At 42.7% G+C, this 26,580-nt stretch overlaps 1 long non-coding RNA gene across 4 annotated transcripts; it reads right to left on the bottom strand.

Moving 5' to 3' along the window:
• On the bottom strand, window positions 1-26,567 carry LOC141578214 (uncharacterized). Of its 4 annotated transcripts, XR_012508335.1 has the most exons (9): window positions 26,505-26,567; window positions 23,801-24,025; window positions 20,594-20,765; window positions 18,413-18,597; window positions 17,457-17,656; window positions 17,033-17,156; window positions 15,061-15,221; window positions 11,512-11,607; window positions 2-102 (listed from the first exon to the last, which is right to left on the bottom strand). It is a non-coding gene; the product is annotated as an uncharacterized LOC141578214 (long non-coding RNA). The 4 variants fall into 4 exon arrangements; XR_012508336.1 differs by lacking the exon at window positions 20,594-20,765; XR_012508334.1 differs by lacking the exons at window positions 20,594-20,765; window positions 23,801-24,025; window positions 26,505-26,567 and having other exon boundaries at window positions 18,413-19,989.
• Window positions 26,568-26,580: the final 13 nt, after the last annotated feature.

Genomic DNA, 26,580 nt, shown 5'->3' with positions numbered 1-26,580 from the left:
CACGGGGGCCACCCGCTTGAAGAAGGCGGTATTGCGGTGGAAGCCGATCAAATCATAGAGCTCGGAGAGGATGCTGCACTGCTGAATTCTCTCCTAGGAATGCTGAAGCACAGGGAGAAAAGCAACAAGCATCTGAACGAAACATGTAATTGAAAAAAGACCCGTAAAAAATTTTCCCTTAAAACAGAGACCCAACGACACAGGAAGGAAGAGGAAGGCTGTCTTCATGCACTGATGGGACCGGATGCAGAAATGCAAGGACGCAGCGCTGTGCAGACGCTCCAGACCCCCTCTGGGCCCCACCTTTCCGAGTTCCGCCTCTCCTTTTACTAGAAAGATCCGTATTCCCTGAGACAGAGGAATCTGCTACCTAAACATGGGACACAGAGATGGGAAAGAGGTAAATGAAGGGAAAGTAAAGGAACAACAGTTCATCTAGACCCTAGGGTTTGGGCGGGACTTTCACCAAACACACAACCTCTCAAAGCACAGAGCACACAGTGAGAGGCTGACAGAGTGTCTGCGACTTCTGCTCCTTAAACACCAGCTACCTGCCAGCACACTCTGTGCCCGTTACTGAATCATTACAATCATTTCAGAAACTATTACTACCCCGGCTCACAGGCAAGGAAATCTGAAACTCGGGGAGGAATTATTATCATACTGGACAAATTCCCACGGCCCAGGAGTGTCAGAGCCTCCGGCAGACCCTGGACTAAAATGCTTCTCATCACCACGGGCCCTGAGCCTCAGGCTGAGGCCACGTTAGGTCTGCACGGGCCCAGAGCACGAGTCTGTGGGACAGGGAGTGGTCCCACTTGAAGTGCCAGGCCAAGGCCCTCAGGAACCTATGTAATGAAACCAAATCCCCAAACTCAATTCCAACACACTGCCCTGTCCGGGAGGACTGCTCGGCACATCTGGCTTATCACCTGTGCACAGGCTGTGCAAGGGGCCCAGACAGTGACGTGACGTCCCAATGGAAGTGGCTCGGAGACCGCTTCATCACAGGACAGACTCTCCCGGCTTCCAACGTTAACTCCCCATTCCATTTCCAACTGGAAAGTAAGTTTAGACTTGTTTTCCTCTCCAGAAACAAAGAGAGTGGTAACATCAGCAGGAAACTCAAGACTGAGGAAGAGTCTCCTGGCCATTTGGAAGGATAGGCTGGGGAGGGAACAGAGACAGGGATCAGAAAGACCCGTGTTCCAGTCCAAAGTCTGCACATCACTCGCTTTGACAGTTTCCTTATTAATACAGGTGATAAAATCTAATTATGATTGTTGGGAAAACTAAATGAAATAACGTATGCCCCTAGCATAGGTGTAAAATCCTAAATGAGTGTTCCAGAAATGGACGTGACCATGGTTAGATACTGTCTGCCAAGTCTTGTGTGTTAAGTTCACATCAGCCAGCCAGAGATGTGCCAGAGAATGCCTCAACAGCGAGCAGCCTTCTCCAACTTGGAAACTCACAGTGTCCGAAGAACAGGCAGCGGTGGATGCTTTGGGACACTCTGGAGGTAGCACTCCAGTGATGACTTTAAAAAGCTGGGGAGAATTTAGGGGACCATACAGTTCAAATACAGTAAACTCATTCCATGTCTACAAATATCCATCTCGAGCCATGATGATTCATAGAGGAAATACATATTCAAACGTACATCATTTTCCCACATAAGTGCATCAAAACAATTTGGAAAGAATGTAACTTTCTTCTCTAGATCACACAGTGGGTATTACAAGGTTTGTACTGAAAGCCCTACGTGTAAATCATCTGCAAACGTAACTGGGTCCATTATCAGTCATCATCATTCGAAGGGAAGGATGGAAAAGAGCAAAGCCAAGCTAATACACTCCGGTATTTTGTTGGGTTACGATGTCACAGAGGAGATGGACAGGTCATCAAAAAACCACTCTGCCGTGATCAAGGAGCCGGAGAGCGGGATGGGCGGCAAGATGTATGGCGCAGCCATAACTGTGCCTGCGCTTCTAGGCAGGTACCCAGTCACTTCGACAAGGTGTCAAAAGTGTATGCCCACGTCCTCATCACCTGTCATGCATTAAAGAGAAATGGAAACCTATAAACGGCCAATAACCTCGGTGGGTACACCGTCCAAAGAGCAAAGTCACAGTTTGACAACTGGCCATCCCAGTTCCCTGGGATTCATTCTTGGAGAACCTTAAAAACCACTCCTCTGTCCTCAAGAAGTGCTGCCTACTTGTCCTATCTTTGGCTCAGGGATACACCACGTTCACGTGGACTTTAATGTCTGCACAGATTTGACTGTCTTTCTCCAGGTTCACTTGTCCATTCTGAAGAGGCCTGAGTTAAGTCCAAACTCCATAAGATCAATTCCCTCTAGTGACAACTCAACGAGTCTGCAATTACAAACCAACTAAACAGGACTGTCCTCAGCTAAAAATGTCACCCACCCTTCACTGTTTTCTTAATCTCCTCTCCTGGCTAATTGCAACAGACTAACACCACCCTCCACCAAGATCCCCAACTATGTCAAATAGAAAGTAAGGTCCATAAAAGAGGAGACAACTCCATAGTCACCTCTGAATTCCTAGCATATATTAATATCAATAAATAGAACTATGATTATGGCTTCTTTCCTTTAAAACCTTTCTGGTTATTTAAATGCGACCATGGAAGGGAGGTGTTTGGGTCCAGTATCTTGATCCAGAAGACTCTGGAGACCTTTTTCGGAATGGCTGCCCACTGATTCATTCAAAACACAACTTCTCTTTCCGGGAGGAGCTGTGATTTTCTCCCAGGAGTTTGTTGTCACTCTCATGCCAGAACAGATTTAAACTAAATACTTATATTGGATATGTTATTTTCCCCCGCTTCCAAAAAAATTGACTTTCCTTACTTCCTTGCCTTGAGGAATGCTTTTTTACTTTTCTTTCAAATTCACCCTTTTATACAGCAGGATTCAGGATGTGCTTGGCCTTACATAAGAACAGCCATCCAACTCCCAGTGTGAGAGGCCTGGGGCTCACCTCCTGCCCTCCTGTCAAGGCAACTGAAACTCAGTTCAGGAGCCAACTGGCCCCCCAGGGCTTCTAAGGCTCACGTATCTCCCAGAATCCTTGCTTTCTGGTTTGACTTGGCTTCTGAGGATTTCCCCTCACTTTCTTGACAATTAGCTGTGCAGCTTGAAAGATGAGGAAAGAAGGTCTTATTTCTTAATCAGCATTTTAAGGAACTTATGTAATGAAGGTTTTCAAGAGTTTCTAGAACCCTCCATTGCCGAGACAGAAAACACACTAGATATTTTCTAAATCTAGCTATCATGTGCATTTTTTCTTTGCTTTTGTTTTCTTAACTGCTAACAGACATTTTTAATTAAAAAATAAAATAAGGCCCGAAATAGGATAGAACATTGAAAAGGAAACAAAATTAAAGGGCAAAGACAGGAAAATGATAAGTACTCTACAAAGTTAATAGAAAACATACACTATGGATCAGATCAGCAATTCTCAGTAACAGCTAATTGAAACCTGACCATGAGGTAAAATGTCTCTCCTGTCAGGAGACGGCCAACAGAAAACAGAATTAAATCAACAAACTAAAATTCTAAGTCTGGCGAGGTAGAGAAGTCTACCAGCTAAATGTGTTTTCTTCTTGAAAAGAGGGAGACACACAAGATCTTATCTGTGGAGCCTGAGCCCAGGTGAGGACGGTGAAGTGAGCTCTGTAAGTACCCAATTAGCAAAGTGAGTGATGAATAAAGAGACCTGAGCTTTGATGACAGAGATGATACTACTATTCACTTGTCCTGTAAGTATATCTTCACGTTCAATGATCAATACCTCGGCGTCCTCAGGGATTGAGATTATATGGAAATGCACAGCCCGGGCCTAGACCTCCTCTATGATTGTGGCACTGCACTTAGATGTTTCAAGGGCACCTCCAACTTCACCTGCAAATAGCTGATTTCACGGTGCTCCTCCCATAGCCGTCCTGCCCAGGGCCCCTTGTCGGGGGTCAAGGTCTCTCTGCCTCTCCGAGCTCAGTCCCATCACTCATAGATGTGACTGGACCCCTCCTTCAGGGCCCAATTTCCTCAGTCAACGAGTCCCACCACCCACACCTCACCTACCAGGTTCTCACTGGCACTCCCTCAGCACTAACTCTGTGCTGGGGACCATGCTGCACATTGTGCACACGTTATCTCACTGGATCTCCACAGAAGTCCTGGGAAGTCGGTATATCACTGCTTCAATTAATAAGATAAATTGTTTCACTTCCTTGAGTGTGTCATCCAAAGTGACACGGCTACTGAGCCACAAACCTGGGACTGAAAATCACTTGAAAATTGAACACTGCTACACCTCACAGCCACCCTACTCTGACTTATCACATCACCTCCTGCCGAGCCTTCTAAATGTTTCTAAGCATTCTACAAGACAAAAGTGATCTACGAGAGAACCCCTCTCCCCTACTTAAAATCTGACAATGACGTTCCACTTCCCTTATGAGAAAGCCCCACCGGGCCTGAGCACAGCCCAATGGCCCGGCATCCGCTTTCCCTGCGCGGCCGCGCCGCCTCACCCAACACGCAGCGCTACATGTGCCGTGTCCAGGACAGGGATGCTGACTCCGTACAACCCAGGGCTCGTCTCAATCAAACAATGATCACCCTCTTCAGTGCTGACTCTCAGAAAATTGTTTTCTCTGGATGAATCAATATCTTTTTCCTTACAACTTCCCATCATTGATAATGAGCTCCCCCCAAAAGAGAGAAGACCTAATCCTCAGACTCCTTATCTGTAAAGTGTGAATAACAAGGAAATATGAGAGGTTTTAAGCGAAATAATATTCATGTGAAGCTAAAGGACAATTCCCAACATACAGTAAGCACTCAATATGTGCTTACTTAATATTAATAAGAATATAATGCATTCCAGCAACCTTAAATCAATGCTTTATGGCTTTGTCCAAAAGACTACCGACAAACTATTGGACGAACCCCTTTGAGCAGATCCGCCCAAGCGTACTGGGATAGGTAAGCCTTGACTCCAGTTACAGCTGCAGCCAACCAGCACTACGGGGCGGGGGCAGTTTGCTCAAACTCGTACATGTTGCTTGAGCATTTAATTGTCACTAATGAATAAAGACAGGTGTTCTTTAGTCAAAGCTCCTGAAACATAAATCTTCAAGGATTGATGCAAATTAGTTTCAAGTACAACACTCTCACTAGAAATTATTTGAAAATTATAGTCTTAGCTCCTCCACACATCGAAAGGGCATTTTCTTAATGTATCTGACTATATACACTGAGAGGATTGTTTAAAAGAAATTAAGATGAAGCCATAATGAATAAGCTTTCAGTATAATCTGCACAAAGCCCCAAACAAGGGTCTCACTTCTCACTTCCACATAGGTGTTCAGGTAGCTTAACCTGGGTCTTGGTTTCTTATGACACGGGGGTGGGAAGAATTGTGGATAGATTTATGTAGCAAATATAAATCTAGGGTATTTGCTGTGTGGGAATCCTAGAAATAAATAAATTGATATATAGTCCCACCCTTAGGAAGCTCAGCCTTTCCAATTACAACAGCATTAAAAATAAAATGAGAGACACATTAAACAAAATTTTACAAGATTTGCACATTGAACATTTTGAAGTATCACCAAAAAATATTAAAAGATCTACATATATGGAAGGCATCCCATGTTCATGGAATGGTAGACAATATTGTTAAAAATGTTAAGACTCCCCAAAGTGATCTACAAATTTAATGGAATCCCTATCAAAATTCCAGCTGACTTCTTTGCAAAAATTGAAAAACTGATGCCAAAATTCATATGGAAGTGCAAGGGACCCAGGTCAGCCAAAACAATCTTGAAAAAGAAGAGCAAAGTTGGAGGACTCACTCAAAGGTTACTACAAATCTATAGTACTCAAGTCATTATGGTACTGGCATAAGTTTGGATGCATAAATCTATGAGACACAATAAAAAATCCAGGGGGGAAAGTTACATTTACAGTCATTTTTCCAGAAATGTGCCAACAACACTCCATTGAAAGAATAGTCTATTCAACAAATGGTGCAGAGACACCTGAGTATCTGAAGGCAAAAGAATGAATCTGGAATCTGGACCCCCGTATTTTATTTAACAAATAAAATATTAATTCAAAATGGATCACAGACGGAAATATAAAAACTAAATGTATAAACTTTCTAAAAGAAGACATAGTTTAAATCTTTGTGGTCCTAGAATAGGCTATGGCTTCCTAGATACAATACCAAGAGCACAAGTGAGAAAAAAGAAAGATAAAATGGACTTCATCAAAATTAAAACCATTTGTTACAAAGGACATCATCAAGAAAGTGAAATGAAAGGGGAAGGGGGTAGCTCAAGTGATAGAGTGCGTCCTTAGCAAGAAAAATAAAATGAATAAATCTAATTACCTCCCCTAGAAATAAATTGTTTTAATGTTTAAAAAAAGTAAAGTGAAACGACAATCTGCAGAATAGGAGAAAAATTTTGCAAAGCATATATCTAATAAGATACTAGTATCCAGGATATAAAACAAATGCTTACACCTGACCAATACAAAGAAAATCGACCCAATTTTTAAATATGCCAAGTATTTAAATAGATACACAATTGGCCAATAAGCATATGAAAAGATGCTCAGCATCACTAGCGAAATCAACATCAAAATGAGATCTGATTTTACACTCACTAGGATGGTTATAATCAAAACATGGACAATAACAAGTGTTGGTCAGGAGGCAGAGAAATGGGAACCCTCAATACGCAGCCGTTGGAAAGGGGCAATGGTACAGCTTCTTTGGAAAAGCCTGGTGTTTCCTCAAAAGGTTAGAATTATATGGCACAGCAATTCCACTCCTACATATAGAGTCATCCCTCAGTATCCTCGGGATTTCGTTTCAGGAAACCCCCACCCTGGATACCATAATCCAAGGATGTTCGAGTTCCTTTACAATCAGCCATCTGGATCCATGAAGTGGAAACTACAGATATGGTGGGCCAACTGTACAGCCAACAGAATGAAAATATATTCTCACAAAACTTGCACATCAATATTCATGGCAGTATCATTCAGAGTAGCCAAAGGTTACAAACAATATCCATCCATCAATGAACGGATAAACAAAATTACCAAGAATAGTCCCACAAACTTTTGGTCATTGAATCTTTGACAAAGGAGGTGAGAACATACAATGGAGTAAAGACAGCCTCTTCAGAAAATGGTGTAGGGAAAACTGGACAGCTGCATGTAAATCAATGAAGTTAGGCTACTCCCTCACAGCATACACAAAAATAAATTAAAAATGGCTTAAAGACTTAAAAATGTAGAAAAGACACTATAAACCTCTTAGAAGAAAACATAGGCAAAATATCTGACATACATCTCAACAAAGTTTTCCTAGAGCAGTCTAATCAAGCAATAGAGATACAAGCAAAATAATACAAGTGGGATCTAATTAAACTTACAAGCTTTTGCACAGAAAAGGAAACAGAAAGCAAAACAAAAAGACAATCTATGGAATGGGAGAAAACAGTTGCAATAAATGAAACTGACAAGGGCTTAATTCCCAGAATATGTAAACAGCTTTTACACTTAATAGGAAAGAAAAACAAACAATTCAATTCAATAATGGGCAGAAGTCCTAAAGAAACTTTTCTCCAATGAAGATATACAAATGGCCAATAGGCACATGAAAAAAATGCTCAATATCATTATCAGAGAAATGCAAATCAAAACTGCAATCAAGTCTCACCTCTCACCAGTCCGAATACCCATCATTCTGAAGTTCACAGATAAATGCTGGAGAGACTGCGGAGAATTGGGAAGCCTCCTACAATGTGGTGGGAATGCAGTTTGGTGGAGCCATTGTGGAAAACTGTATAGAGGTTCCTCAAAAGACAAAAAATTGATCTCCCATATGACCCAGCAATCCCACTCCTGGACATATATCCAGAAGGAACCCTAACTCAAAAAGACACTTTCACCCCAATGTTCATAGCAGCACTATTTACAATAGCAAGACATGGAAACAACCTAAATATCCACTGAAAGATGACTGGATAAAGAGACTGTAGTATATTTCTCCAATAGACTACTATTCAGCCATAAAATAATAACAAAATAATGCCATTTGCAGCAACATGAATGGACCTGGAGAATGTCATTCTAAGAAAAGTAAGCCAGAAAGAGAAAGAAAAATACCATATGAAATCGCTCACATGTGGAATCTTAAAAAAAAAAAATCAAAAAACAAAGACACAAAAAGATAAACTTATCTACAGAAAAGAAACAGACACAGAGACATAGAAACCAAACTATGGTTATCAGAGGGGAGAGGGTGTGGGAAGGAATATATTGGGAGTTCAAGATTTGCAGATACTGAGTATGTATAGAATAAACCGCAAGTTTATATTGTATAGCACAGGAGAATATATTTAATATCTTATAGTAACTTATGTTTAAAAAGAATATGAAAATGAATACAGGTATTTTCCTATTTAACTGAATTGTTGTGCTGTACACAAGAAACTGACACAACATTATAAACTGACTAGACTTCAATGAATATTTTTAAATAGACCAAAAACGAAAAAAAAGAAAAAGGATATTATGAAACCAAAAGAATAAAGTACTGACTCAGGCTACAATATGGATGAACCTTGAAATTTTATGCTAAAATAAGCCAGACACAAAAGGACAAATAGTGCCCTTTAAGGTGAAATGTATCTAAGCGTTTACTGTACTACTTCTGTAAATTTTCCGGAGGTTTGAAGTCTATCAATATCAAAATAAAATGTATTATTCATTAAAATCATAAAACGCTTCCTCACAGGAGGGCTTTAATTATTAAATGCAGAAATGCATGTAAAGCTCCTGGAAAAACAATTTGCACGTCCACACACAGACACTGCTGTCACTGACTCTCAGAGGGTGGTGCCAGCGCTGATGAGGGCTGCATCCACTCGCTGCCCTGCAGACAGGAGTGAGGGCCTGGGCTCTGACAGGCAGGGTGAGCGTGACCCTGGGTCAGACACAGCCATGCCCCAGACTCTGTGTTACCCAACTTTCTTATACAAATTGCAACATGTAATGTAAAAACGCTACAGGGATGTATCTTACAACACAGGGAATACAGCCAATGTTTACAGTAACTATAAATGGAGCATCTATTGTACACCTGAAACATATCATTTTAAATCAGCTATATCTTTGTAAAAAATTAAAAAAATAATTTAAAAATGTTATCACTTTAATATTCAATTCGGTTTTTAAGTAACTACTAAACAGCTTAGAATGTATAAAAGCATTTAAATGTGCTGTTTGTTTACATATTTATTTACTTTCAGCCTCCTGATAAAAGAGAAATTAAACAATTTTTTTAAACACACCTTAACAACCATAACAACAAAAAGGCAAAATTGAGAGTGAAGAGAAATTGGAGATTCAATACTTAAATGAAACCTGGGGGAGGTAAAGTCATAAAAATGGATTCCCTGGAGTCAGGGCAAGTGTTAAAGCCCGACTAGAAATTCAGCTGTCAGATTCTTGTCAGCTAAAGCAAAAAGAAAAGATCATAGGGGGGTGGTAGAGCGTGTGCTTAGCGTGCACGGGGTCCCGGTTTCAAGCCCCAGGGCCTCCACTAACAGAAAAATACACCTAATTACCTACCCCCCCAAAAGTGTCCGAAAGAAAAGAAAAAGAGAAATTTCTTTCCAAAAAAACCTGATATTAAATTTGGATTAAATACTTAAAAAAAAAAAAGAAATATAGAAAAGATGAATGACACTGTGAAGGAAAAGCCCAGCTGGGCTAACGAGCTAAGTCACAAATCTAAGTGTGATAAGTGTCGGTTTACTGATCTAAGTATTGCTGGGCTAACTCGTAAATCTGAAGTTTAGTGTCAGTTTACTGGGCTAATAAGCTAACTCGTAAATCCAAGGTCAACAATTGTCAGTAACGTGATCTGTTCCAAATTCATAAGCTTCAGTGTACTGATTCCTTGCTTTTTGTTGTTTGAGCCTTATTGGCTAATAGCCCCTTACTTGTAATTAACCCTATAGAACCTCATGTGCAGGTCTTGGAGGTGCTCAAAGCTTCGGAACAGGAGCCCCTCTGAGCCCGCCAGCATAACAAATCTCAGTGCTTGTTTCTTGGCTGGCCTGTTCTTTCCGTAACAACACAAGCGATAATGCCCTTGAGATAAATCTGTGATGGCTGCTGGCAGGTCCCCATGTCTCACGTAGCAAAATCTGAAACATCCTTCTTACCACTCAGAGTCATCATAAGCCCACTCCACACTTCACGCTGTTAAATGCAGGAGCACAGGCAGGGCCCGGCCTTTGCTCTCTCTGTGTCAACACAGTGAGACAGGATGGAAGGGGCAGAGCACAGCCATTCAAGGAAGGCCACAGCAATTAACATCAAAATGGTGAAGGATTCAACCCCCAGTAGGCCTTGAGGCTCAGGATGAAGAGATTTAACTTCTAGCAGAGCTTGAGCTTCATTATAAACCCATTGTAATAGTAACATGGTGAATATCATGCCCCAAGGTACCATGGCAGTCCCAAGGCTAGCCACAAAATGTCAAAGGGTGGGAAATGGCCAACTCCCCGGGAATCCCAGCCCCTTGCCTTTAGGCTGGTTCTTCTACATATTAGCAAATGAAACCACCAAGCCCAAGAAAACGAGCAACACAGCGCCACCTCGCGGTCATCCCTCTCTCTCCCTCTTCGGAGAAAGCCCACACTCTGTGGAGTGTGTACCTACTTTTAATCTGAGCACCCAAACCCCACAACTCGTGGCCTTTCTGTTGCCTTTCAATGTGTCTCTGTGAATAAATCTACCTTTTCTCAACACTGGCTTGCTCTTGAATACTTTACTGCACGAAGCCAAGGAACAAAATCTGGTGGGACACATCCCAGGGGCTCAACCAAAGCCTGGGACACAGCCCTTCTCATGCCTCACGTTTTTTTCCTTGTATCAACAGTACTGGGTTGTGAAGGGAGCTCTGAGGCCCCAGCTAAGGGACAGAAGCCGCCCCCAGGGCTCGAATTGGCGGGCAGCCTCTTCCCCAGCAGGGGCCTTGGGGTCTGCCCGGTTCTCTGTGTTTCTCTGTTGTGCTGACTCCCCAGCCAGAGAGCGTTCTCCCTAGGCCTGTCCCCACAAAACCCTTCTCTCCAAAATACAAGCACATCATGTCACAATCCTCTTGTTCAACCAGGAAATGCTTAACCCACTTTTTCCCTCCACAGTAAAGTACCTAACTGTCCTCCCTCCCATCACAACTCTTCTTTCTTTGTGAGAACTCTGCACTCCCCACACACCACCCTGAACGCAGGTGCCTTGCTGGCTGTGAACGAGATGTTTCAGTCTCACACAGCCTGCATCCTTTCACTTTCCCCTTGTTACCATAAAAAAGCCTTTCCTGAGTCACCCACAAATCTGATTCCGAACTTCATAAAGTGCTGAGGTTGCAGTCACTGTGTGCATACCTCCCAGGTTTTGACTAAATTTCCTTCACGAGATCTTCATTAAGGAGCTGCATCAAGAAGTCGAAAGAGGATATTCTTACTTCTGAGAGGAGGAGCCTGCAAGAAATTTAAATGGCTTTCAAGACAGAGTTAACCAGGGACAGAAAAGTCACAGGGCCTAGTCAACAATGTCATGAGGCAAAATGTTCTTCAAAGACTCAGAGTGGCTTCTGAACGTAGAGTCGGCAGGGAGGAGGTGACACGCAGTGAGTGGGGTGAGTGACACAGGGTACGCTCCCCCAGCTGGGGAAGAATTGGATTTTGTTCTAGTTTTCCAAACAATTTCTTAATACCTTTTTCTCCTATTGTCACATACCATTTCCTATGAATTAAGAATATCAATGTCAGTCATTTGGGCCACTTGGGAGAGGCAACATGATGCCATTCACAGGGCTGGGACATGACAGCCACACCAGTCTAGGTTGAAAGACCAGTGGGGGTATTTCCATGGTGATCACGGGCATGCAGCTATCTCCCCAGCTTCAATGACCTCATCTCAAAGGTGGGGCAATAAAACTACCAAGAAAAGTGCGTGATGATTATGGAAGACATCTGTTTACTAGGTAAGTGCCCGTGACAGCTGCAGCTTAATGGGGAATGAGTATGATTAACAAGGCCCTGTCTACCTGGCCACACGCTCCCTGCCTTCCTGCCTTGGTGCAGCAGCAGAGTTTGTTTAGCTGAGATGAACGCCCCCAGAGCAGCCCCGACGGGAAAGCTCGCAGCTCTGCATTGTGAGGCGTGTTCCTTTCCTTCTCAGTGCTGATCACAGTTTGCTGTCATCTGTTTTTATGTTTATCCCTTTTGTAACTTCCACTCCTCCGGAGTTTTGCTCAAGCAGTGCAGGGCCAGGTGTGTCTTGCGGCCTGCCTGATATTCTGGGCTGGGAAACAGCCGACCACACATCTGGCTCTGGTGCTGAACGGAGAGGGAAAAGGCCCTGGGGCTCATGCTGAACTGAGGCCCATGCACCCAAAATTATGGTCTGACTTTGGGCAAATTACACAGTCTTCTTTACCCTGAGATTCCTCATCTGTCCATGAAAATAACTGCCCATGGCACACAGAGTTACCAAGATTAAAGGAAATCACCAAATTCACAACATATTCAAGGGGCTACCAGTGCATCCTCAACAGACAAATGCTGCCTTTACGGCTCTGACACACGCCAAGCGGGGCGGCCACACACAGTGAACACTGCTAAGTGCTTCATGTGTGCTACAATACTCTTTAGAACTTACAACAATCCCAGGAAGAAACGAATATTATCATGCCCATTTCACAGATTCACCAACAGGTTAAGAGAGGTTACATTCTAGTCCAAGGCCGTATGGTGAGGAAATGGTGATTTAAACAGGAATGTGGGCCCAGGCTTAGGCTCCATCTCTCTCCCATCCACCTGACCACTTGCCTATGAATTCCACCTGTCCAATACACATGTTTGCAGCCGGCCAGCTCTTAAATGCAATGTTTGCCACCATTTGTCAATGTTGGTTAATTACCATAAACTGTTCTCAGAAACCACAACAGAAAAGAAACGTGGACTTAAGCAATTCTGCATTGCGTTCTCCTGTAATGTGCAGTCACCCTTCACTACACCACCAAATCCAAATGTATGCTTCCTCCATGTTTATGTTTGCACACGGCTTATTAAAGAAGAATGTACCTGCAGTAATTCCATCTCGGTTGCTTTCCAAGGTTGCAGATTATCCATAATCAGTCCGTGAATGAAAATACTACAATGTGAATGAAAATACTGCAACCATGTCAGTAAACAAAGAATGCTGAAACCAAGTCATCAGCGGCTGCTGCCACCCCCCAGCGAGTGCATGCCTGCAGCCCAGCCTCTCAGCCACTCACAGTGGTGCCCTCTGAGTGGATTCAGAGTAAGAAAGGACAGGATACTGGCCCTAGATACCTAGGTACCTGCCAAAGGGATGAATTCAATGACACAAATGTTTGCTTCCTCCCATACATAGAAAAGCACTAAATACTTGATCTTGAGATATCTGGTTTTCTTTAGATAACAAGCAATATTTTATTGTTCCAACTACCTGGTCTTTCTTGTAAAACTTCTATATATCCTAGCTCTTCCCCTACCTCTTGGGAGCAGTCCCTCAGAGTGATCTGAGAGGTTGCCATCCCGGCTCGAGTCCTCCAGCCAAATAAAATATAACTCTTAACATTTAGGCTGAACGTTTATTTCAATGAAGTCCCAGAATAGACAGAACTCATCAATTCTGTAATGGAACACACTGGATCAGGAAACAAAAGCGTGTTTTATTCTGGAAAAACTACGGTTTCCTCTTTCTTCCTGTCATTATACAATCCCACCAGAACTCATTAATTTGCTGTCTGCTCATCTGGCAAACAAACTCAGAGAAGAGTCAACTCAGCAGAGTGCTCTACTCGGGAGAACACCCCGCAGCAGCACTGCAGGCTACCTGTCCTCCCGCACGCTCTGCTGACACTTGGTGTCCTCCGTGACGACCAGGACAACAGAGCTGTTCCCAACAGCTGTGAAGTCCCACACGTTAAATAAATCATTTTATTTTATACGATATTTTACGTATATACCCATCTCTGAAAACAGCTTTGCTAGAAGCCCAAATCTTCAGCATCAATCTGCAAAGGCAAATCCGGTCCGCAAGAGAAAACTAGACTTAAGAGGAAGCTAAGGCATCCAAAGTACTCTCAACAACCTAAGGCCTCCAAAGTCCCCTGCAGGACCTTCAACCAAACTGCCTGCAGGCCTGCAGCTGCAGGCGGCAACATGTCTGCTTTTAAAGCAACCCCTTCCTGCCCTCGGGTGCTACAAAGTCCCTCTAGGCCCTCCCATCTCAGGATAAGAGCAGCCGCTGCAGAACCTCACAGGGCAGCACTGACAGGACTGGACAAAGAGGATCAGAGCTAAACAAAGCCTTCTGATGACACGAGCTTGTCACTCTGTCACTTTACATATGAAGATATATATAGAGAGAGGTGAGGTGATCTTGCTCAAAGTCACAAAGCTAATAAGTGGCAAAGTCTATAACTCTGCTCCTCCCTCCGGCATGACGCCCCAGCTGGGACGCCCACAGGGTTCTCTCCTGCCTGCCGGACCAGTCCTTTACTGTCACTCATAAAACACCACAGGGTGTGACCCTAGCCTACATTTTCAGCATCTTTTTCCTGCAGTCTCTCAGGAACAAGGCGGTTCGGGCCATTGTATGACTTCTGGCTCCCAGAAGCCTCCGTGCTCAGGCTGGTCTTGCCTGTGCATCCAGTACCCTGCTCAGATGCTCTTCCTCCCCTGCAGGAACACGTTCCCACTCTCCGCATGACACCCCCTCAGGGAAGCCCTCCTCTCGCCCTCAGCTCAGCAGGTGTCCCAGGCCACATCCCGAGCTGCACCATTAAGACTGCGGGTGCCCAGGTTTGCTAGTCAGACCAGCAGCCTCAGAGCCAGGGTTTATGCCCGGGTCACCCTGCAAACCTACTGCCCGCCATACAGACCCAGCCAGCAGGTCACCTGAAAGTCGCAGCAAGTGTCCCACCCAATCCCGAAGTCTCTTCATTTGCCAGCACCGCTGATGACTGGTCTCCAAACTTTGGTCAGTTTTGCACAAAACAGCAGCTTCCACTGTGAAGCAGGGGGTTTTCTCTTCTGCTCCCCATCCTTACTGGAAACGTCTAGGGAAATGAAAAGGCCTTTTCTCAACCCTTTTCTGATGACACCCACCCACCCACAATACTCACATGCTCAAGAGCTTTGGCTCAACCTGATTTTGTTTCCCTTACGCTAAGGGGATCAAAACACTGCGGGATTCTTTCACTTTTGAGGGTATTTTTACTCAGTTTATCGGCTTTAATCTGTTTTTGTCTCTCTCTTCAATATCCCTAGAAGTTGCCGCTTCTTATTCCCTTCAGCAGCCTCCCTCCCAACATCTAGTCTAGGAAATCAGCTGTGATGATGGGCCCGGGGGCAGTCACAGAAGTTGCAACTAAGGCACAGAGAGGTGACATAATTTGCCCGAGAAGATCAGCTTCAAGCCCCAACACTGTGTGTCACTTCCCTCTGTTTAACACTTATGCTAAGCAAGCGAACTTTTTGTAGATTATGGTTATAAACAGATGAGGTATGAAAATACATACAAGGACACACATCAACTCTAAGATGTTCATTAACTCCACTATTTTTTTCTATTTATTTTATTTCTATTAAAAAAAATTAAGAACCTCTGCAGTCAATATAGCAAAATGTTACTGGGCTTTAAATACAGAATATAGAGGTTTTAAGTGTGTCATTACTCATCCTTATTTGTATGTTCACAAGACAAACTGATTTGAAAGTCTCTCTCCCCTCCCCCTACTCACTACTGGCTCTCACCTGAGCTCCCAAACCACACATCTAACAGCCTTTCACTTTACCCACAGCTGAACTCATCAGTTATCCCCCAGAACTCCCTCTACAGATTTCCCTCCTCAGAGCACAGCAGGACCATCATTTACCTCATTAATCCACCCAGAAACCTGTTCCTTACTCTATCCTACCTTCACAGACATCATTCATCCTTTCCTTTTTACCATCTAAGCATGCCTTCAATCTGTTCGCTTTTACCCGCTGACCATCCCACTGCTCAAGTGGAAGCCACCAACACTGCCCACCTGGACTCACGAGTCTCCCAAGTGGCCCCAAAGCCACTCTCCCCTACTTGAGACAAATGGGATTGTGTCACTCCCACGCTTTTAGGACTGTTTTCAAACCCACTGTTCTTAGAAGAATCTCCAAGTTCTTCACCTGATGAATGTCTTTGCCATCAAATTGTCAGCTCAGGGAGGGGAGGACACGCCCTCTCCCCTAGGACCTGCCCTCTCCCAGAGCATCAGCTTGGGAGGACCTGCTGAGCTACACCAGCCTGTATTCTAACCCTGGTCTTGAGTTCTTAGCAAACTGCTTCAACTATCCATACAAATCCAAGGTAGATTAGAAAGATTTTAGATGTTGAGCTAGACTATTGATTTGGGGATTTTGCACTAGCAACCTGCAAGTACATGTTCTAATGATTCTGTCTTCTTAAAACCACACCCAGATTTAAGTAGTATTTGTGGAATGTCTTCGGAGTAAAAGGGACTGTACTTTTACAGACTTTATGTTTTATACCATGAACAACCCGGACAGGGTCACAAATGGAACCGCCTCACAAGTGACAGAAGACAGGTGACAGGCATATAGCAACAGGTCACAAAGATGGCAAGAGCAAAGTTGTTTCTCCAACCCCACAAAAAATTTTTGAAAGAACTGAAAACTCTGAATTTTGAAAGTAAAATACTATCATATAAAGAAATAAAATAATCCTCTTCATCAGTGTTTCAAGATCTGACTCCAGAATTTTTAGCATGCCATATTGAATCCTAGCACAGAAAAATCAGATGGACTAGTGGTGAGTAAGTTCCAGGAAAACTACAGTAATTCCTCCACTTGTAAAAGGACATAAACTCACCTGTCGAAGATGAATGTAAACCCCATTCTGGAGAAATTCGGAAGCTCCCAGGCTCTGCTTCTGGATGGCAAGTACACGGACAGCTTTGAAGCATGCTTCTAACTCATTCACCAGCATTCTTACACTGCAGGGGGAAACGGAGGCCCTCAGTCAAGAGCAGAGGTGTTCCTGTCGTGTCTCACAGGCCGTGCCTCGGGGACTCAGTGCCCTGCAGCAGCCCGGCCCCAGGCGAGGACACGCAGCATGGCCCACCCAAGCAGCAGGTACACTGGGCTTGAGAAAGCCCATCCCCGATGGGGGCAAGAGTGGCTGGTGGATTTGAGTGAACATAATTGCCCATAGAAATATGCCTGCATTCATTCAAGTGATACAAGCAACAGTAGCAGGCTATTTAACAAAATTTCAACTGTCAGTGGAAATTTACCATTCCTTTCTGCTTGTCCCCTGCACTCTGAGACAGGCTTAGGCTCTCTCACACCGGCAGCTCTGATGCAATAGTTGTGAAGTCGTTTTACTTTGCTGCAAGTGTCCTCGCTCCCGGTGTGGCTATGACTGTCGTCTCTTAACACAGTCAGATGTCTTACTGGATCTCTCCCTGCGTTCCTTGCTCCTGCTTCTCAGATCCTAAGATAAAGGGCAAGTGAAGACACATGACAAGAAAAGGCACCGTGGACTTGAACTAAGTCCTCAGTGATCCCCTAGGTGAGTGCTGCCCACCCCTTACCTTCGATTCTCAAGGTTCTGACCAGGGTAACATCCAGACAGGAGAGCGTCCTGGGCCAATTAAAAGCTGTGTGACTTGGGCCCTGGGACAGGTGCAGGAGCTGGTTCCAGAGGCGTGCCCCTCCCCACCTCTGCTCCCCTCTCTCCCATGGACCGACTGCCAAGCCCCCAGGTTCCCTGATATTCTGTCCTTCTCTTGTAATCTAATCCAAGCCCTTTTCCTCTTCCTTTATTCCCTAATTATCACCAGCTGAAGTGGTTTTTCAGTCACAGTATCTGAATAAATTTCCAGCAGTTGAAAAAGAGGTCTCCAGAGGTCAATGCCCATATGCTGGTTCCTGAAGACAGCCCCTGGTTATGGGGTCCCTCACCAACACCCACGGGGCATCAGACATGTTGCAGAGTCGACCACCCCAACAAGAGTTTGCTGTGACCCCAATGCCCGCACAGCATCCCTGCTCTCATAAATGTATTTGACCCACTTATCCGTTACTAAGAAGCAAAATTAAAAAAATTGCTCATGTTTCTTACTAAAATTATTTATGAGGTGGAAAAAGAAATTGTAATAGAAAAGAATAAATTTGACTGCATGTTAGATCTGTTCCTTTGGCTTTAAACCTTTGCTGTTTTCTAGGCTCAGACTTGGTAGCTCTGTACCTTTTGTAAAAGATAGTTGCCTTTAGCCTGAAATATCCAGGAGAGCCTATTCTCCGGGCTCTGATCTTTCACGATGTTAACTCTTCTGCACTTACATAGAGATGGCAAGTTGCAAAATAGAGAATCAACTTTGATTTTTTTTTGGAGGTTTTAGAGGGGCACCATGATTTGACCCACGTGGACAGCTGCAAGAACAAAGAAGTCCAAGGAGAAACAATTCGTACCGCAAGAAGTTTGCAACAACCAACCACATCCCCGCCCCTTTTTAGTATAAAAGCGGACTGATTCCTGACTTGGGGGAGACGGTTCTCCAGCATGTCATTCTGCCATCTTCTGGGTCTGCCAGCTTTTCAAATAAAGTTAGTATTCCTTGCTCCAACACCTCAATCTCCCAATTTATTGGCCTGTCATGCAGCAAGCAGTACGAGTTTCGACTTGGTAACAAGATGACTGCATTGGAGGTAGTATGTCTCCACTCTTTCCTCGTTTCCAATATGTAACATGCACATCATTTATGATCTAGTGCAAATAATTCATCAAAGACTACCACAAAAAGAAACTACACTCACCTAGCTATCAACACTGAAGTCACAACCTATCAATTTTATATGCTGTTTAACAACACAACTAAAAAACCTAACATAGGGAATTGATTCCACAGAAATAAAATTATTTCTACTCCTTCAAAACCTTTTTTTCTTTTCTATTTTATTTTGTTTTGCATATTGAAAAGAAAATAAAAGACAAATCATTTTATTTCACGTATTTTGTTATAGCTACATAATTTAATTACTACAAAGAGATTTAAATTGCAATAAAAAATTGTTCATATATTGTACAAATATATATGCACAATCAATGTGGATAAGGAAAGGAATGGACATTTACTAAAAATCCACTGCACATCCAGTCTTTTACAAGCATATCCTGGAATATAAGCTCTATGATCCAGGGGTCCCCCACCTGCATTCTCACTGCTGAGTCCCTTAGTAATCTTCTACCAAGGCACCAGCATAGAACCACGCGATCAGTATTTTCGGTATAAATGAGGGAATTAGCTCATTCAATTCTAAAACAAAAACCCTAAAGTAAATACTGAACTTATTTACAGATAAAGAAAATTGGGCACAAACAACTACAGTTTCTTCCCCAAGTTCACAAAGCTAATAACTGGTAAAGGCAAGATTTGAACTCGTCTGTCTGATTCTAAAAACTAAGGTGGAAATCCCTTATGACTGGGGAGGGTCCAGCAGCACAGCCTATCACCCTATCTTTGTTCAGATCTAGCCTTAGACAGCCTGAGACAGCACCCCATTCCTATGGAACTTGAGGGCAAATGATAACAATAAGGATTTTATATCCAGTAGTTTCTTAGGTATCATTTATATAAACTGTCAGCAGGACAGCAGAAAAACTCTGGGAAATATGAGTGGGTCCAGACCTTTTTGCTGATTAGAAACTCAGTCTATCAGGACAGAGTGACCTTCCCATGAGAGGCCACACGGACCTAAACTAAAGGCAGCTGAGCAATGAAAACTAGCAAGACCCTGGAACTCAAGCAAGAAGGATCCCTGCCATCTCCCAGCCTGTTGCCTCTTCATCCACGTGGACATGAAGACAGAAGACCTAGGTTCTTGTCCAAGTTACACTATCATGAATTCTCACCCATAAAAAGTTACGACTCTATGCTGTCATAAGTCCTTTCCAACTCAAATATGTTGACACCAATATCTCAGCAGAATGTCTATGTCTCCACATCCTCTCTTCTATAAGGAGAATAGTTCTATGGCCAGAAAGCAGAAATCCAATTAAAAACACCATGCACTAAGCAAGGTGAAAGTCTGCGTAAGAGACTTTGCTCTCACGCTCAGTGAATGAAAACTCAGAAAAATTGGTCCTTCTCCCTCAGCAAGTGAGAGGTAGGCTGATTGTGTGGGTGGGTGGGTGTGCGTGTGTGTGTGTAAATCAAATACAATGACGTCTGGGATCTGTACAGATTTTTTTTAAGTTACTGTCATTTCATGAGGATGAGACACCCTTTAAAGTAATTTGAATCTAGTGTTCTGAGAGAGTCTCAGGATCTTTTGGTGGAGGAGGGGAAAGGAAAGGAGGAAAGAAGTAAATGAAGCAAAGGAGTAAGAATACTGCAAGTGAAAGGCAAGACATTAATTTTGTTCCTACTTGCATCACAAACAAATTACGGACTGGCTTTGCCCCGATGTCCTGTCGAGCACTGAGTTGCAGATGAAGAGGTGACAGCCCATTTCTCACTGAGCTTGTGACTGTACGTGGCATCTTATAGAAACAAATCATTTATCCTGATCAAACACTCTAGCAGCAGGCTGTAATTCTCCTGTTTTGAGAGACAAGAAAACAGGAGTTCAAAGCGGGTAGATAACTTGACAAAAGTCAGAGGACCAGTAAACAAGAGAGGATGAATTCAAACTCAGATCTGAATGCAGAGTGTGATCTTCCCACTCCCAGGACTGGAAAATCCTTAACACACACACTCCCCAGCTCCCCTGCAGTGTTCCTGGCACCAAGCATTTCCCATGGTGATGGACTCCAGTTCTCACAGACACAGTGCTCTGTGCAGCCAATGACCTTGATCAGACCTTGATCATCTACCTGCCATGCCCACCAGGCTTCACCATAAAGGTAGGAAAGCTGGCTTTCAAGTGCATACAAAGCCACCCCTGGTCTAACGTGGGCTCTTCTGGGGCTTCTCCAGCCTAAATGCAGCCATAAAAGTGCTCAGAGTTTGTACATGAGCCACACTACCTCTCTCCATCTGTCTCCACACCTATACTTCTTAGCTATGACCATTTTGATAATATTGGAAACAAATTTTTAAAAACACAAAAGAAAGGATCCTCGAACAATTACTTAATACTTACAATTTTAAATGATTTTTTACAAAGTGAGTATTTACAAACCAAATCTGCCTTCCTAGGTGTCAGTTTAAACAGTTAAAAAATATAATAGCAAAAAATTCTCACTTACAAAATTAACAAAAACATCAACAATAATCTGGAATAAACTCACAATTAATGCCCATGTTGTACATGGAGAAATCTACAGGACTGTACTGAGGGGTAAATAAGAGGTGTGAATGTAGAGACATCAACATATTGCACGGAGGAAAACAGTTTTGTAAATATGGAAGTTCTCCTAAAAATAATTCAAAACTTAATAAAAATCCCATGAATACTCTTATCTGATTTTTTTTTAAATTGAACAATATATTTTAGAATTCTTCAGGAATAATAAAGTCATAATAATAGCCAAGAAAGTTTGGGATGGAAGAAAAGAACAAAAAAAAATCGCAATGTCAGATAATAATTAATTTTTACAATATTTAAGATATAGCGCTGGAGTAAGAAAGTAAGATTGACAGAAATAAAGCATGAGCTCAAAAAGAGACTCTAGTGTACATAAGTATTTTATACATGTGGGATTTCAAATCAAAGAGCAAAGTATGAATTCAATAATTGTCCTGGGACAATCAGAGAATCACCTGGAAAAAACAAATTCTATTCCTGTCATAATGACCACAAAAATAATTACAGATAGTGATGTAAATATTAAAATACTAATAACAGCAAATACAACTCTTTGCTCACATTAATTCAACTTCTCCTCACTATAACAAGTACTATTATCATCTCCATCTTAGACATTAAATAAACCTACATAAGAGATTTATACCATTATAAGAAAGTATTTCTAAGAATAATAACAAAGATAAAACACAAAAGGAAGACATTTACTATCTTAAGAATATTTTGAGCCACAACAAAAATAAACCTACTGAACAAAATGAAACGAAAGAAATGACAAGGAAAAACTCTGTGATAGATGTTGATGAAGACAAGGGATTAATGTTCATAACATACAAAGAGCTGTCACAAAGCAAAAAGAAGCTTCCTCACTTAAATTTGTGCAAAGGACAAAATGGATCATTCACTTTTCAAAAGTCAGATGGCTAATCAGTGAAAAATGCTCAATACCTCACTGGTCATCAAATGCAAACTAAAACAATGAAAAAGCACTTTTGCTCATCTTATTGGTAAATATTTTTAAAAGATATTGTAGCTAGTGTCCATCTGTGGGAGAAAAAACTGTGAGCGACCTTTTTGGAGGATGACATGTCAATGGATATGTAAACTCTGAAAAACGTATGTACACACTGATTCAACCCCACTTCTAGGAATCGTTTCGTTTAGAAAAAAAATCAGTTCAAATAGATATACTGTTTACACTGGTGGGAAGAAAAGCTGAAGTGAAATCATATCCAGCGATAGAGAATTGGTTACGTAAGTAATTCTACATTTCTCATTCCACACTGGAGAAGGAATTTCTAGTCACTTGAAAGTAGCCTGTGATGAAAGTAAATGTCACATCCAGGGACTAAATTTCCAGAAGACTTAACTAAAGGCATGCTCATACAAGATCACAGGAATGTCTGTTAAAGAAAGATGCCAGTCAAACATCCTTTCTGACAGTGGAAAATGGAGAAAAGTTAAGTGTCCACCATCAAGACAATAATGCGGTAAATCACGGTGAGCTGTGGGCACTGAGGGGGCCAGCGTTTCCCCGTGGCCCAGGGCCTTGTCCACAGCACTCTCCCACCAAAAGTGTCCTTGCACAAGAGACCACACCTGCACATCAGGAGACCCCTCCACTCTATCTGAAAGGACCGGGTGAGTCTGGAGTGGGAGGACGTCTATGATATACCCCTGAGTGAATAAAGCGAGCTGCAGAAAACATATAGTATGACCTTATTTTTCAAAAAACAATATATACACACATATACATAGATTTCTCATATGTATGTATGTATGTATGTATGGGTATATATATATGTCATAGGCATAAAGGTCATGAAATATATACACCACATTGGCAACAGCTTTTACACTCAGGAAATAATGGGAAGGGAGTTAGGGGCCTTCCTGTACCACCACAGTTCTCTTTTCAGTATTTCAGTTAAGTACACTTGGAATTTAAAAGTTTATTTAAGCCCGAAGTAAAATGGACAATGCCTCCACAAGACATAATGTTATACTGGTCATTAAAAATCATGCCAGGAGAGATAGAATATTGTAGAAAAACATGTAATAAGCCGAATGGAAAATAGAGGTCTCCACACAGTAAACAGGCACAGAGTGCTCACTGGTTTTTATGACAGAGCTGATACTCACTGATGAAAATAACAGAAAGTAGATGTTAAAGTGTTAATTATTATTTCTGACTAGTGGGACCTGGATAGCCGTTTTTGTCCCTTTCTTCAGACTTATTGCATTAAATATACATTATTTTTCATCTGAAAAAAGCATTTTTAGATGTGTAGTACCACACATTGGAGAATAATACACGAGTACTTACAGAAACAAATAACTAGGAGACACTGCAGCAGCGCCACACAATGTAGAACGGGCGATCCTGATTAACACCGTGCAGTTACATAAGGACACACAAAGTGAGAGCACCTGCTGTAACAGGGCGCGGCCCCCTTCTATTTGTCACCTGTGTCTTCAGGGCTGAGTCAGTTCTGAGCATGGCCAGTGTCAGTGTTGGTGTCTGGATGGATGCCACTGGATGTGAGGGCACCTGCAAGCCGAGAGGAATAACAGAAATCATCCTCTGCCTTTTCTGTCTTGTTTCTTTGTTACTTTAAGTGAGAGGCATAAATAAGATAAACTGTGTATCTTCCCTACTGAAATTTCAGTTATGAAACCGTTTTCAAAGGTTTTCAAAGTGTTCACAACTTATATTCTGCCTATAACCGTCTTTTCATCAAAGCTTCATATTTATTAAATGTTAATTAACTCAGTTAATTAACTCCCTGTTGAAACCTTCTACGATAGAGCATGAAATGCACTATGTGAAAGGACCACGCCTGCAGTGACTAGCTTGGCTGTCTTGACGGCAGTGCAGTCAGCCCCCAACATCCCGTGGCTCTGAGCTCCTGATGCTGCTAAGAGAGCACGCTGCCACCTCAGATGGAGAGAAAGTGTGAAAGCATTTCCTGAAATCTACAGCACTGACAAAACATAACGGACAAATCCCAGGCTCCTTTGAAGTTGTCATTTTCGGTTTCTGGCCAACCCCAGTCAATGAGCAGAACCACCTCATTCCCGAGCAATGGCACTCACTTGGTAAGGAGTTCTGGAGAAATTTCCAGGTATAGAATGTAACAAACTATACGTAGAACTCTGACAAAAGAAACAATGCAATACCCTGATTTTGGAAGACACTCAGAATATTCTCCTAAGCCTTTGTAGCTGGAAAGGTTGGGCTTCTCCTGAGCCACTTATTTATTTCACAGCCAGTGAGCATCTCCCACAAACCCTGTTAACCTGTGTCTGCTGGGAGCCTCAGGCACACTCTTGCTGTCGATCTTATAAGTCACAGGGCAGAGGTGTGTGTCTCACGGCTGCAACCCTCAAAAAGGCTCGCCTCCTAGCCTCAGAGTTTGAACTTGGCCCCATTTTCTAACCTGTTTATTTGGTATCTGTTCTTCTGTAAGCTGCCTGAAATGCTTTTTGGAACAAGTCAGAAGAATGAGTGGGTAGATAAATGGACAGATGGGCAGGTGAGAGATGGGCAGACCGAAAGAGAGACTCCAAGAAAAGGGGAACAAATAAAATTTCCTGTGCAAAACCCTCTTCTAGTCAGGGAAGGAAACCACCACGGAGAAGAGTGAAGAGGCAGGTAGGTTAGGACTGTTTCCTGGATTCCATTAAAAGTCACACCAAGAGATGAGAGGGTAGAACTATAAATAATAAAAGGAAAAAAGCACACATGCTTGAAAAATATATCTACAATATGTACTTTCTAAAGAATAGATTCAAATCAGCAGGGCCCAATACCACAATTCTTGGGTATTTACAGAAATGAGAATCCCATCTCCAAACCACAAGGCATCCCTTTGGAGCACTGCGAGTCTACACGGGGCAGTCATAAAGCCATCACCGCAAAATTTATGCTATCCTGCACTTACGAGGAACGAGCAGTTGTGCACGCGTGACAGTTACAACCCACAGCACCTCTACGGGGGAGGGAAGCCTAGCGAGCCCCATCTCTGCAGGACAGAAAACCAGTCCTGGAGAGCCTAAGCCTACATACCAGTTCTCCATCTCACAGGACTGGTCACTCCAGAGCAGGACTCGAACTCGAACACACGTCTATAAGCACGATATTATCATGCTTTGTGTGATTTTTGTGTGTATAATACATTTGTTTCTGGCATGAAAGGATATTTAATAAATAATTGATTGCCTTGTCTATCTCATTAGCTCACAATCAATCTTTATACTGTTGAATTGTACTCTTTTCCTCTGGAGAACAGAACGGAAAGAGCGGGGGTCAGAATGAGGTGGAGCTCCATTCTTTATCTGGTATCTCATCTCATCCAAGTCCTCAACCAGGGAGAAGGAGCCAATGTTCTCTTCATCTTTTAAAGAGAGAGCTCCACTGATGATGACTTACTCAACCCAAAACCAAGGCTGGGGGAAGGGCACATGTAGCAACCAGAGCAGTATCAGATGTAGGAAAGTGAAAAGAGCTCACGGGAGGGCTCAGGGGGTCAGCCTGATTTAATTTCAATCGATAAAAGATACCACACTGTAAAAACACTAGCATGCAATAGATTTGTTCTTTCTTGACAAGTTTCCACAGCCCACATGTAACATTATCGTGAACCAGTGAAAGGAAGCGTCTACAGATAGGGAAAATCAATGCCACAGGCAGGCTGAAACACAGGCTGGAGTTTAGGAAGAGAAAGGGCATAGTTAAGAATTGGGGAAAGGCTGGAGGAAAAAATCACAAGGACTCTCAAGCATCATCCTACAATCATATAATCATTCATTCAAGAGAGAGTTACTGAGGTCCTATTTTGTGCAAGATTGTACACAAGGCAAAGCAAGAGCACAGCGACCATGTTGGCAGCAACGGGAGGGGCTAAAATACACTTCTGATCCCGGTACCTTGCACACTTGTCCTCAGTATAAAGGCAAAGAAAAAAAGTAAAATAATATTCTGTAAACTCAAAGCATTGCTGAAAAAAAATTAAAGAAGTCCTAAATACCTGGACAGACACTCCACGTACATTTCTGGATCAGAAGACAGTGCTCTTGGAATGGCAGTGCTCCACAGAATGATCC

Source organism: Camelus bactrianus, chromosome 7 (assembly GCF_048773025.1).
Source record: "Camelus bactrianus isolate YW-2024 breed Bactrian camel chromosome 7, ASM4877302v1, whole genome shotgun sequence".
Classification (NCBI taxonomy): Eukaryota; Metazoa; Chordata; class Mammalia; order Artiodactyla; family Camelidae; genus Camelus; species Camelus bactrianus.
Note: the sequence above shows the minus strand (reverse complement) of the source record. Positions and strands in the feature narration are given on the sequence as shown.